The 12,444-nt window shown below is 49.8% G+C and overlaps 1 protein-coding gene across 14 annotated transcripts in view; it reads left to right on the top strand.

The window, feature by feature from the left end:
• Window positions 1-12,444, top strand: part of DAB2IP (DAB2 interacting protein) — a 304,877-nt gene that overhangs the window by 229,500 nt on the left and 62,933 nt on the right. The window contains exon 1 of one of the 14 annotated variants that reach the window (XM_053373762.1): window positions 11,687-11,790. The exons of the other annotated variants lie outside the window; for them this stretch is intronic. The gene's annotated coding sequence lies outside the window, so the exon portion shown is untranslated. Of the gene's footprint in view, window positions 1-11,686; window positions 11,791-12,444 lie in introns of those variants that run through there. 14 annotated transcript variants of the gene reach the window in all.

The following is a 12,444-nucleotide window of genomic DNA, read 5'->3' as shown; positions in this document are numbered from 1 at the left end:
AGAACCGCTTGTGTGATGTGGTTGGATATTTGCAAGTTACTTTGGCCTCCTAGAAGCCTTTATCTGTTCAACTGCAATGAGTTTGCCTGTTGTGTTCCTGTGTGATTCTCTGTTCTTCCAACTGTGCCGTCTTCTCCTTGGGGATTCAGCTGTGCCTCTCTTGCATCCAAGTGACAGGTTGAATGCACAGATGCTTCTTAACTTCCCGTCCTGAGATGGGGCTACCCTTTGCACCTCTTCACAAGTTGTTCTTGGTTTGCTTCCATCCAGCTGGATGAACTTTTTTCAATGCAGGAAACTGCTGCTGCTGCTGCTGCTGCTTTGGACCTCAGCAGTAGTGTGCCATGGCACTTGGAAGGTTATGGGGCGGTAAATGGAGCAGGTGGTCTTCCTTTCACCTCAGCTTCTACCTGATGCTTTGGAGGTGGCAGTGATTGACTTCTGCACCCTGAGCAGGTGTTCTGCCACTGGACTGTGGCCTTCTCCCAACTTGGTAGCTTCTGAGATTTCCTTAGGGCATGCAGACTTCCCACCGGTCATTTTTTTCGCACCCACTGAGCTCTATAGCAATGTTTGCAAAGAGGGAAGAGTCACAAAACATCGGTGGGACAGGGAATGGTATGTAGAAGCGGAGCAATGCCTGGAAGGTGCGTTGCATTTAGCAAGTGAATGAACAGGGAGAGTTTCACGCCAATGGGCTCATGTCTTGTCTTTGGGTGGTGGGGTCACCACACACTGCATTGCAGGCTACTTCCTTCGCTTCCTGCTCTTTTGCCTCAGATGGGATGGCTAAGGACACCAGGTGGGGTGTCTTCTGACCCCTGAGGTGGATGAGCAGATTTCCCCTCCCCAACTTGGGGGCTCTCTTGCACTGTCTGAAGCAACATTTCTCTGATTTTCCAAATCAAAACATTTTCTTTGCATGCCTGCAAATATTTTATTTTTAAAGCAGAGCAGAGAGGAAGTACAATCGGCCCTCTGTGGAGCATCCCTCCCCATCTCAGTTTCCACCTGACTCACTGCGCTGAGCCGAGCCCTGCTGAGTCAGGCCAGAGGCCCAAACAACTCAGCATCCTGTTTCCCCGCAGTGACCAGCCAGGTGATGTGAGCACAGTAGCCCTCTCCTGCTTTTCTTTCCTTCTGTTATTTAAAGGTAGACTGCCCCTGAATCTGGAGCTTCCCCATAGCCGTCAATAGGCACCAGTAGCCCTCTCTTCATGCATTTAATTTGATACTAGGGAATTAAATACTTAAAAACTGCCAATATCATAATGTTGTACTACGAGTCAATGGTGCTGTGTTCGATTCTAGTCACCTCGCCTCAAAAACGATATTGTTGAGTTGAAAAAGGTTCAGAAAGGGGATGGAGGGACTCCCCTATGAGAAAAGGTTGCAGCCTTTGGTAATTTTTAGATTGGATAAAAGGCAGGTAAGAGATGACATGATAGAAGTTTGTAAGACTCTACAGGGTGTGGAGAAAGTGGATAGTGAAAAGGTTTTCTCTCACTCTTGTAACATTTGAACTTGTGGAAGATTCAGGGCAGGCGAAAGGCAATCTTTCTTAATGCAGAAAGTCATTCTTAATGGCTACTAGCCAGGGTTTTTGGAAGGGGAGAGTTGCACAGTAGTTTATACCTTAGCATTTTAAACCAGAAAGTTATATGGAACTCCCTGCCTATTGATATTAGGCAGGTGCCATCATTATACTGTTTTCAGACCCTGTCAAAAACTGTTTTGTTTAGGCAAGGCGACCCATACATGTAAAAACATTTGTTTTTAAAAATGTTTTTGATATTATTTTGTCTCCTGTTTTTAAAAGTCTTATTTTATTGCTATTTTGTAATGAATATTTTATGGAAACAGCTTAGAAATTTATTATTATTAAACAGTATACAAGGCCTGTGATATAAATAAGTAAGGATGTACCCCTCCCACTTCCCCAGTCAAGAAAGACCTGAAAGCTGAGCCTTCTCTGAATCGGAAGTTGGAGGCAGTGATGCCCCTGAGTACAGTGGTGCCCCGCAAGACGAATGCCTCGCAAGACGGAAAACTCGCTAGACGAAAGAGTTTTCCGTTTTGGAGGTGCTTCGCAAAACGAAGCTCCTATGGGCTTGCTTCGCAAGACGAAAATGTCTTGGGAGTTCCTGCGGGTTTTTTTCCCTCCCCCCCCTTTTCTAAGCCGCTAAGCCGCTTATCCGCTAAGCCGCTAAAAGCCGCTAATAGCGCTAATCTGCTAATCCGTCAATGGGCTTGCTTCGCAAGACGAAAAAACCGCTAGACGAAGAGACTCGCAGAACAGATTCTTTTCGTCTTGCGAGGCACCACTGTACTGGAATCTGCAGGCAGGAGAATATTGCTCTTGTGGTTAGATCCTGCTCCCTGGTTTCCCACTGACATCTGGCTGACCACTGTGAGAGCAGGATGCTGGACTAGAGAGGCCACTGGCCTGATCCAACGGGCTCTTCTTGCATTCTTACAGTCCTACTGAACTTAAAAAAAACAGCCACCCAACCCCACACTTAAATAAATAAATGTGAATTGGGAGGGACAGGGGGACTTGAGAGGTACCCACAAGCATCACACCAGGGACCCCAGAGCAAGTAAGGCAGCTGGTAACCTCAGAAGTGGAGGAGATCCCTGGGAGTTCCTGGGCCATCTTCTCTGATGCTAAAGTATGCAGATCTCATTGATTTGGATAGCGTAATCCAGTCGTGGAGGTTTTTTCTGTTTGTCTTAGTATTTGCAGTGCTGGCTTATTGGTGGCCCATAGAAAGAAAGGGCAGGAACTCCCCACCCACCACGAAAAAAGGCATGGAAGGTGAGTGAGAGGCTTTGAAGCGGATCCAGCGCATCCCTCTGGAAGTTTGCATTCCAGGCCTTTCCTCCCTCTTCAAAGCGTAACACGTGGGGCGTATTAATACTTCTAGTTGACATGCATGTGCAAGCAGCCGTACCAGTTTAGGAATCGGCAGCCCTGCTCCAGACAAGCAGCCTTTCAGCATTGAACATGGACCCTTTCTTTCTGGTCCCTCACATCCCCAGTGTGCTCAACCGTTGGGTGGGACACGGCGCCAGGAGACTTGGGAAAGCGCAGGGCACTGGCAATCAAATTAGGAAGGCGAGGGGTGGGTGTGCGAGCTAAGAGCACACCCCCAAGGTATGAGCGGGCTTGAGAAACTCTCAGCTCTGCTCACCTTCTGGGCTGGTTGCATTCGCTGCTTCAGCCTCCTCTCAATGCTTAAGAGCAGGGGTAGGCAAACTGAGGTCCGGGGGCCGGATCCGGCCCAATTGCCTTCTAAATCCGGCCTGTGGATGGTCCGGGAATCAGTGTGTTATTACATGAGGAGAATGTGTCCTTTTATTTAAAAAGCATCTCTGGGTTATTTGTGGGGCATAGGAATTCGTTCATTTCCCCCTCCCCCCAAAAAATATAGTCCGGCCCCCCCACAAGGTCTGAGAGACAGTGGACTGGCCCCCTGTTGAAAAAGTTTGCTGACCCCTGCTTAAGAGCATCAGAAGAGGCCTGTCGGTTTAGGCCAAGGGCCCGTCGAGCCCAATGTCCCGCTTCCCACAGTGGTCAAAGAGATACTATTATCAGTTGTCATGTTTTGGTTTGTTTACACCCCATGTTTCCTACAAGGAGCTCAAGGTAGTGCACACACTGCTTCCCCCTCCTCATTTCACCCCTCCCCAACAACAACAACCCTGTGAGGTAGGCTAAGCTGAGAGACTGCCCCAAGTGTGGATTTGAACCCTGACCTCTCCCACATCCCGGTCCAACACCCTAACCACTACCCCCTCCCCACTGAGCCTCAACCTTCCTTTTCTTCCTGACTTCTCTACAGAGTGCTCTGCGTCCACAACTTCCTGTCCTTGCCCCTGCAATAACAGATGCACAGTAGCACATAGATAAAGGTAAAGGTACCCCTGCCCGTATGGGCCAGTCTTGACAGACTCTGGGGTTGTGCGCCCATCTCACTTAAGAGGCCAAGGGCCAGCGCTGTCCGGAGACACTTCCGGGTCACGTGGCCAGCGTGACAAAGCTGCATCTGGCGAGCCAGCGCAGCACACGGAACGCCGTTTACCTTCCCGCTGGTAAGCGGTCCCTATTTATCTACTTGCACCCGGGGGTGCTTTCGAACTGCTAGGTTGGCAGGCGCTGGGACCGAACAACGGGAGCGCACCCCGCCGTGGGGATTCGAGCTGCCAACCTTTCGATCGGCAAGCCCTAGGCGCTGAGGCTTTTACCCACAGCGCCACCCGCGTCCCCTAGCACATAGATAACATGCTGCCAAAACGCAACCTTGGAGCAGTTCTCATTCATTGCCTCTATCACAGTGCTTCTGTGGTGGGGTGGCTGCATTTTACCAGCACGCAAGTGAGCAGGAGCGCACCTGGAGGAACCTTACTGCAAAAAGAGCCTTATTGTGTCAATGTCGAGATGACCGCGGAGCGGTGGGATGGGGAGAGTCTGAAAGCAAAGGCCTTTCTGCAGCCTCAGTTTTTCCTTTGCAGTTCTAAGAGTCGGTTTCACAAGACACATTTTTGGCTCCTTCTCTCCCCCAAACTTTTGGCACCCCAGCTGTGTTCAAGGCCTGTCAGGCTGAACATTGGCTGAAACTTCCACCTTGCGTGGGAAAAGTGGAGATAAAAATGCTTGTCAGTGCCACTTTTGCTCCGTTAAACCCCTGAGAGTTCCCTTCTCCCTGGAAAGATGGCAGCAGCCTACTTTGTGTAGTGTCAACCTCTTCCCAGATGTTTCTGCATTGAGTCTGGGGCCCTTCTCCTGCTGTTTTTGCCTCACATGGTATTCCCGGGTAGACTGCCTCTGAAGAAAGGGGTTCCATTGGGCTGCCATGGCTGATAGACATCACCCTCCAGCCCAGCCTTCAGCCCAGGGGCTGTTGCTTTTCTGAATCGTAACTGCCAAGCCATAAATCCTGTTCATTAGCCTGATTTCACAAGACACATGTAGCGGATGAGTAGCTCTCTGAAAGATCTTCCATGACTCCTGCCCCTCTGCCCTCACCCTTGTCTTCCCGGCAGCCTTGTGGACTAATTTGATTGGAGCAGGGTGTCTGCATTTCAGCCCTCTAAAGAGGTCTCCAAGCATTGTGGATTTTATAGTTCTTCACCACTGATCTGGAAGCTCGGTTTCTTTAGACGCAAGCCCAAAACTGGACAAACGACAAACCTAGCTGAGATGTATAGCCTCTCTCAATGTCCAGCAGCTGAGACTGAGTGAGCACACGGCAACTGGGAGCTTTGGAACTCTCTGCCTCTTGAGATGAAGCAGGCACCTTCACTGTACCCTTTACAGCACCTGCTAAAAACAGTTTTGTTAGACAAACCTACCCAGGTGTTCAGAAAGTTAATGCACGTCTTAATCTGTTTTTCGTCTATTGTTGTTTTAACTTTTGAAATGTCTGAAGTTATTGCTGTTAATTTTTCTTAGTGGTACTTTTATTGTTTCATCTTTTCATAAACTGCTTTGAGGCTTTTTACAGTCAAGCAGTGTATAAATTGTAGGGACGCAGGTGGTGCTGTGGGTTAAACCACTGAACCTAGGGCTTGCCGATTGTAAGGTCGGCGGTTCGAATCCCCGCGATGGGGTGAGCTCCCGTTGCTCGGTCCCTGCTCCTGCCAACCTAGCAGTTCGAAAGCACATCAAAGTGCAAGTAGATAAATAGGTACCGCTCCGGCGGGAAGGTAAGCGGTGTTTCCGTGCGCTGCTCTGGTTCGCCAGAAGCGGCTTAGTCATGCTGGCCACATGACCCAGAAGCTGTCTGCGGACAAACACCGGCTCCCTCGGCCTATAGAGCGAGATGAGCTCTGCAACCCCAGAGTTGTCCGCGACTGGACCTAATGGTCAGAGGTCCCTTTAGCTTTATGTATGTACCTATGTACATAGGGTGGAAGACAGAAGTGCCTGGCGTGCTCTGGTCCAGGGGGTCACGAAGAGTCAGACACGACTAAACAACTAAACAACAACAACAACATGTACATAGGATTCTGGCATTGAATTGGCCCATTCTGGTTTCACATAAGTCCCTAGTCCAGGGGCATTCTAAGTTGGTGTGTGCACCTGTCCTACCTAGAACAGCTAGTAACTTTCTTTCTCCAGCTGGCAGCCCCTGTGGAGTGGAGAGCAAGGGGCCCCTAATAGTATCAGAACAAGCCAACCTCTGGGTCAGACCAAAATTCCACATAGTCCAGCCCTCCTCAGAGTGGCCAGCCAAATGCCCATGGAAAGCCTGGCCTGAGGGCAACACCACTCTCCCCACCTGTGATTCCAGGGACTGGCATTCAGAGGGAGACTGCCTTTGACAGAGGAAGTAGGATCAAGGGGATGCAGTTGCTCACCTACAAAGAAAGGTTCTCAATCTGGAGGGCAAGAAAGAGGTGATACAATAGAAGTTGGAAGTACTGTTTTTGGGGGACAGGAGGCGGGCAGGTGTGGAGGACTCCCTGGTCCTAAATGGGGTAACTGTGACCCTGAAGGACCAGGTGCGCAGCCTGGGAGTCATTCTGGACTCACAGCTGTCCATGGAGGTGCAGGTCAATTCTGTGTCCAGGGCAGCTGTCTACCAGCTTCACCTGGTATGCAGGCTAAGACCCTACCTGCCCGTGGACTGTCTCGCCAGAGTGGTGCATGCTCTAGTTATCTCTTTCTTGGATTACTGCAATGCGCTCTACGTGGGGCTACCTTTGAAGGTGACTTGGAAACTACAACAAATCCAGAATGCGGCAGCTAGACTGGTGACTGGGAGCGGCCGCCGAGACCACATCACACTGGTCTTGAAAGACCTACACTGGCTCCCAGTACGTTTCCGACCACAATTCAAAGTGTTGGTGCTGACCTTTAAAGCCCTAAACGGCCTTGGTCCTGTATACCTGAAGGAGCGTCTCCACCCCCCATCGTTCTGCCTGGACACTGAGGTCCAGCGCCGGGGGCCTTCTGGTGGTTCCCTCATTGCGAGAAGCAAAGCTACAGGGAACCAGGCAGAGGGCCTTCTTGGTAGTGGCGCCCGCCCTGTGGAACGCCCTCCCACCAGATGTCAAAGAGAAGAACAACTACCAGACTTTTAGAAGACATCTGAAGGAAGCCCTGTTTAGGGAATCTTTTAATGTTTGATGCATTACTGTATTTTAATATTTTGTTGGAAGCCGCCCAGAGTGGCTGGGGAAGCCCAGCCAGATGGGCGGGGTGTAAATAATAAATTAATATTATATTATTATTATTCAGGATGGATAAAAGAAAGTATTTATTTACTCAGTGCATGGTTCAACTATGGAACTCACTTCCAAAGGAGGCAGTGATGGTCACCAAAAGCAACTGGACAGTTTCATGGAGGAGAGGGCTGTCGATGGTTGCAAGCCACAACGGCTTGGAGGCAGCAAGGCTTCTGAATACCAGGTGCGAGAAGGAGGAGAGAGGATTGCTCTTGTGCGCAGGTCATGCCTGCAGGTTTCTCATTGGTTGACCATCATGAGAAGAGGATGCTGGACTGGATGAACCCGTGGTCTGATCCAGCAGGCTCTTCTTATGCTCTTATCCACAGGAATACTGGTTTAAACCCTGTGCTCCCACACAGTTGGCAGGTATTAGCATCCATCTTTTGAAAGAGCATGCGGAATTGTTTGCTGAGAGAGAGAGGGCAACCAGGTCATTTCACAGCAACCCATGAAGGTCGCAACTAAGCGGTCCGCTGAGACCTGAGCAGGATGCATCCCACCACTTCTTTCTGGTCTCTGGGTTCAGGTAGAGTCATCTATCAAGAGCGAACCTTTGAAGGAAGTCAGAGAGAAGAACGGATGTGTCAGGAGGGGGCTGATTGATTGATTGGCTGGGAAAGGCTCCAGCCTTTGGAGGGATGGATGTTTCTAGGTTATGACGGAGCCCTTTCCTTTTATGAGTAATCATGCAGGATTGGGGAAGGGCTGTTGCAGGCAGGGCAGAGGCTTTGGACCATAGAAATGCAGAGTTGGTGGGGACCTCAGGGGTCCTCTAGTCAACCCCCTGCAAATGCAGGAATCTGAGCTGAAGGATCCCCGTGATGGTGCTCTGCACATGTCCAGAAGACTGGTCTTATACTTTTTGAAGTAATATATTCATTGTGAGAACAGATTAGATAGATAGATAGATGATAGATAGATAGATAGATAGATAGATAGATAGATGATAGATAGATGATAGATATAGATGATAGATAGATAGATAGATAGATAGATAGATAGATGATAGATAGATAGATGATAGATATAGATGATAGATAGATAGATGATAGATAGATAGATAGATGATAGATATAGATGATATAGATATAGATATATAAATATATAGATATATATAAATAATTTTTTATTTAAACTCCGCCCTTCCCAGTTCAGAAAACCGGGCTCAGGCCGGCTAACAACAAATTTTAAACACTTAATTGATGCAACAAAAAACAGCATAAAATACACTATAAAAGGTGAATAACAATAAATTCAGAATTCAAAAATCAATTGAGGGGGGAAATCCATCCAATAAACATTAGATGATCACCAGGGCTAGCTGGCTAAATTAGTCCTATTTGGGCCAGCGAGGAGACCAGGAGAGAATTAGCTGTGGGATCCCATAGTGGGGAATCTTCATAAAAAGGGGAGGGAAGGAAGGAGAATAAAAGATCAGGCTAAGTTCAAATTGAATGCCAGGTGGAATAGCTCTGTCTTACAGTCCCTGCGGAAGGAAGTGAAATCCTGCAGGGCCCTAGTCTCCTGGGACAGAGCATTCCACCAGGTCAGAGCCATCACTGAGAAGGCCCTGGCCCTGGTGGGGGATAATCTGGCATCCTTAGGGCCCGGGACCTCTAAGCTATGGTTATTCATGGACCTTAATGTCACTTTGGCTATATAAACTGTAGAATCATACAATTGTAGATTTGGAATGTAACCCCAAAGGTCATTTCGTTCAGCCCCCTGCAATGCAGGAATCATAGCTAAAGAACCACTGGCAGGTGGCCATCCAAGCTCTGCTTAAACACCTCCCGTCAGTCCACCACCTTGCTGCACAAGGCCACAATCCTGCACCCACTTCCTCCTGAGTACACATGGGTAGGACTGTGCTGCAATGCTTTCCTGACCACTGGCTGGCAACCTCCGCTCCTCCATGAGCTGAACACGTGGGGGGGAGGGTGCTCTGCTTTTTCATTTCTGGAAGATTCTGGGTCACTCATTAAGCCCTAGGAAATTGTTGGTGCCAGCGCCGGGGAAGTGGGGGGGCATCACTTATGTGGCTGCGAGGAAGGAGCAGGTCAGGTTGCAGCTTGGAGACTTAAAGAGCTGGTAGCAAAATTAGAGGGCATAAACCATTCATCCAATCAGCCCTTCAGTTGGCTGGAGCACTGGGCTAGGCTCTCACTTGAACCCCTCAGTGTATGCAGTTTCCAGTTATAGTCACAAGCAAACGGCATTGTTAGCAAGCATATAGCAAGTAACTGCCCTATGTGGCCTAGGACACACATACCTACGGGACCGCTTCTCCCCTCTCCTGGTATGCCTCAGGAGGACCTTAAGGTCCACAACTGACAACACTTTGGAGGTCCCAAGTCGCAAGAGGGTTGGATTGGTCTCAGCCAGGGCCTTTTCAGTACTGGCCCCAACTTGGTGGAACGCTCTGTCACAAGAGACCAGGGCCCTGCGGGACTTGATATCTTTCTGCAAGGCCTGCAAGGCAGACCTGTTCCGCCTGGCCTTCGGTTTGGACTCAGTCTGACCCTTATGTTTCCCTCCCCTTATGGTCTTGATTTATCGACTACTTTTAAAATGAGGCTGCATTTTAAATTGTATTTTAACCTGTATTTTTAATTGGGTGTCGTCGTCCCCCCATTATGTTTTTATTGTAATTTTACTGGTGTTAGCCACCCTGAGCCCAGCTCTGGCAGGGGAGGGCAGGGTATTTATTATTATTATTATTATTATTATTATTATTATTATTATTATAATAGCATGGATAGGCAGACCAAGGCCCGGGGGCTGGATCCGGCCCAACCGCCCTCTAAATCCGGCCTCTGGGCAGTCCGGCAACCAGCATGTTTTTACATGAGTAGAATGTGTGCTTTTATTTAAAATTCATCTCTGGGTTATTTATGGGGCATAGGAATTCGCTCATTATTCCCCCCCAAAAAAATATAGTCCAGCCCCCCACAAAGTCTGAGGGACAGTGGACCGGCCCCCTGCTGAAAAAGTTTGCTGACCTCTGCTCAAAAGCTAGGAATTAGGACCCTTCCATGAAGCCCAGATAAAGCCCCCCTCCCTTCACTTTGGAGGATTACTTATTTATTTATTTAATCATTAAATTTATATGACGCTAGACTTTGTGGACATCCGATGAAGCTGAATGTTGTAAGATTCAGGACAGATAAAAGGAATGTCTTCTTCACTCAGCGCCTAATTAAAACTGCAGGACTCCCTCCCCAAGCAGGCCGTCATGGTGACCAACTTGGATGACGAAATCATGGGGAGGAATGGGCTACCAGTGTCCACTAGCCATGATGGCTCTGCTCTGCCTGGACACCAGTTGCTGGAAGCCAGAGGAGGGGAGAGGTCTGGTTGTGCTCAGGTCCTGCTTGAGATTTTCCCACAGGCCCTTAGGGCAGACTGCCTGCGGTGGTGGGCTCTCCTTCCTTGGAGTAATAATAATAATGATAATTTATTATTTATACCCTGCCCATCTGGCTGGGTTTCCCCAGCCACTCTGGGCAGCTTCCAACAAAACATTAAAATACAGTAATGCATCAAACATTAAAAGCTTCCTTAAAGGGCTGCCTTCAGATGTCTTCTAAAAGTCTGGTGGTAGTTGTTCTCTTTGACATCTGGTGGGAGGGTGTTCCACAGGGCCGGTGCCACTACCGAGAAGGCCCTCTGCCTGGTTCCCTGTAACTTGGCTTCTCGCAGCGAGAGAACCGCCAGAAGGCCCTTGGTGCTGGACCTCAGTGTCCAGGCAGAACGATGGGGGTGGAGACGCTCCTTCAGGTGTATAGGACCGAGGCCGTTTAGGGCTTTAAAGGTCAGCACCCACACTTTGAATTGTGCTCGGAAACGTACTGGAGGTTTTGACACGGAGGTTGGATGGCCACCTGTCAGTGATTCCTTTTCTGTGACTCCTGCATTGCAGGGGTTGGACTAGACGACTCTTTGGGGGTCCTAAGTTTACAACTGGATGATCTGGTTGGCCGTTGTGAGAACAGGATCCTGGGCGAGGTGCGCCACGGGCATGATCCAGCAGCCAGGCTCTTCTTACATCTATCTGCTTTTGGGGAGATCTCTTTGGACCACCAATCTGACACCATCTCACCACTTGTCCCAGGCCCTGAACTGCGGGGTCCATGGCACCGCTCCTCCGCATTCCTCACAGTGCGCAGCGGGTGCTCATTTGCTTGCTCACAAGCGCACGGATGTTGACATTTTCGGCAGCTGTGGCTCCCTTCCCCAGCTACAGAGCAGCCAATCAGCAGCCGCGGGAGCCAGATCAAGCTCAAAGCTCACAGTGTGTGTTTGTGTGCCTCTGCTGCTTTGGCGATGCTGAGCGGGGGCCAGAGGAGGGGAAAGGAGGTGGGATGGGCGAGGAGGGGGAACCAGGTGGTTGGGAGCAGTGGGAGAGACACCCCCCCCCGTTCAGTTTTCCCTTTTCTCAAGCTTTTTCGGCACAGAATAGGAGGTGCCCAGCTCTCGCCTGACTTCTCCCGCAGCAGATGTTCCATGCCAGGCCACAGCTGCGAGATGGGGCAGCGATGGAAGTCCATTTTGGTGAGGCGAGGGGAGGGGAGGGGGGACAGGACTGATCTCTGTTCCGGAGAAAGCAGTATCCCCAAAAGCTTAACCCCTTTGCGCCTCTCCTGCAACGGCCTTTTGGAGCGTTGGTAGCTGCCTGCACTGACAGTAACAGCAGATGTTCCCTGGGGTTTTTCAGGCAGGGGATTTTAGAAATTGGGTCCTGGGACCTTCTGTGGGCAAAGCATGGGCTCTGCCATTGAGCTGTAGCCTTCCAGGGAATTTCAGATAGGTTGGTCTTTGCCAGCCCTTCCCCAGACTTGCTGAGAATTGAATGGGGGGGGGGACGACACCTTCCACACACAAAGCGTCAGCTCCCGATGTCTGAGCTCAGCCCCATTTCCTTTCCCCTAACTGTCAGCCTTTAAACTGTAGGCTCCCTGGGGCCAGGGAGCTATCTCCTTTCCCTTCTGCATAGAGAGGCGTCACGATCCAGAATGGTGTAGTGGTTAGCGTATCTGACTAGGACATGGGAGACGGGTTCAAATTACTGTTGGGCCGTGAAGTTCGCTGGGTGTGACCTTGAGCTGGCTTCTCAGCCCAGCCTACCTCACAGGGTGGTTGTGAGAATTAAACTGAGGAGGGGGAGGACCATGTAAGCTGCCTTGGAGGGGAAAAGGTGGGATATAA

This window comes from Podarcis raffonei, chromosome Z, assembly GCF_027172205.1.
Source record: "Podarcis raffonei isolate rPodRaf1 chromosome Z, rPodRaf1.pri, whole genome shotgun sequence".
Classification (NCBI taxonomy): Eukaryota; Metazoa; Chordata; class Lepidosauria; order Squamata; family Lacertidae; genus Podarcis; species Podarcis raffonei.
The sequence above is the reverse complement of the archived record's forward strand: the minus strand, read 5'-3'. Positions and strand labels throughout refer to the sequence as shown.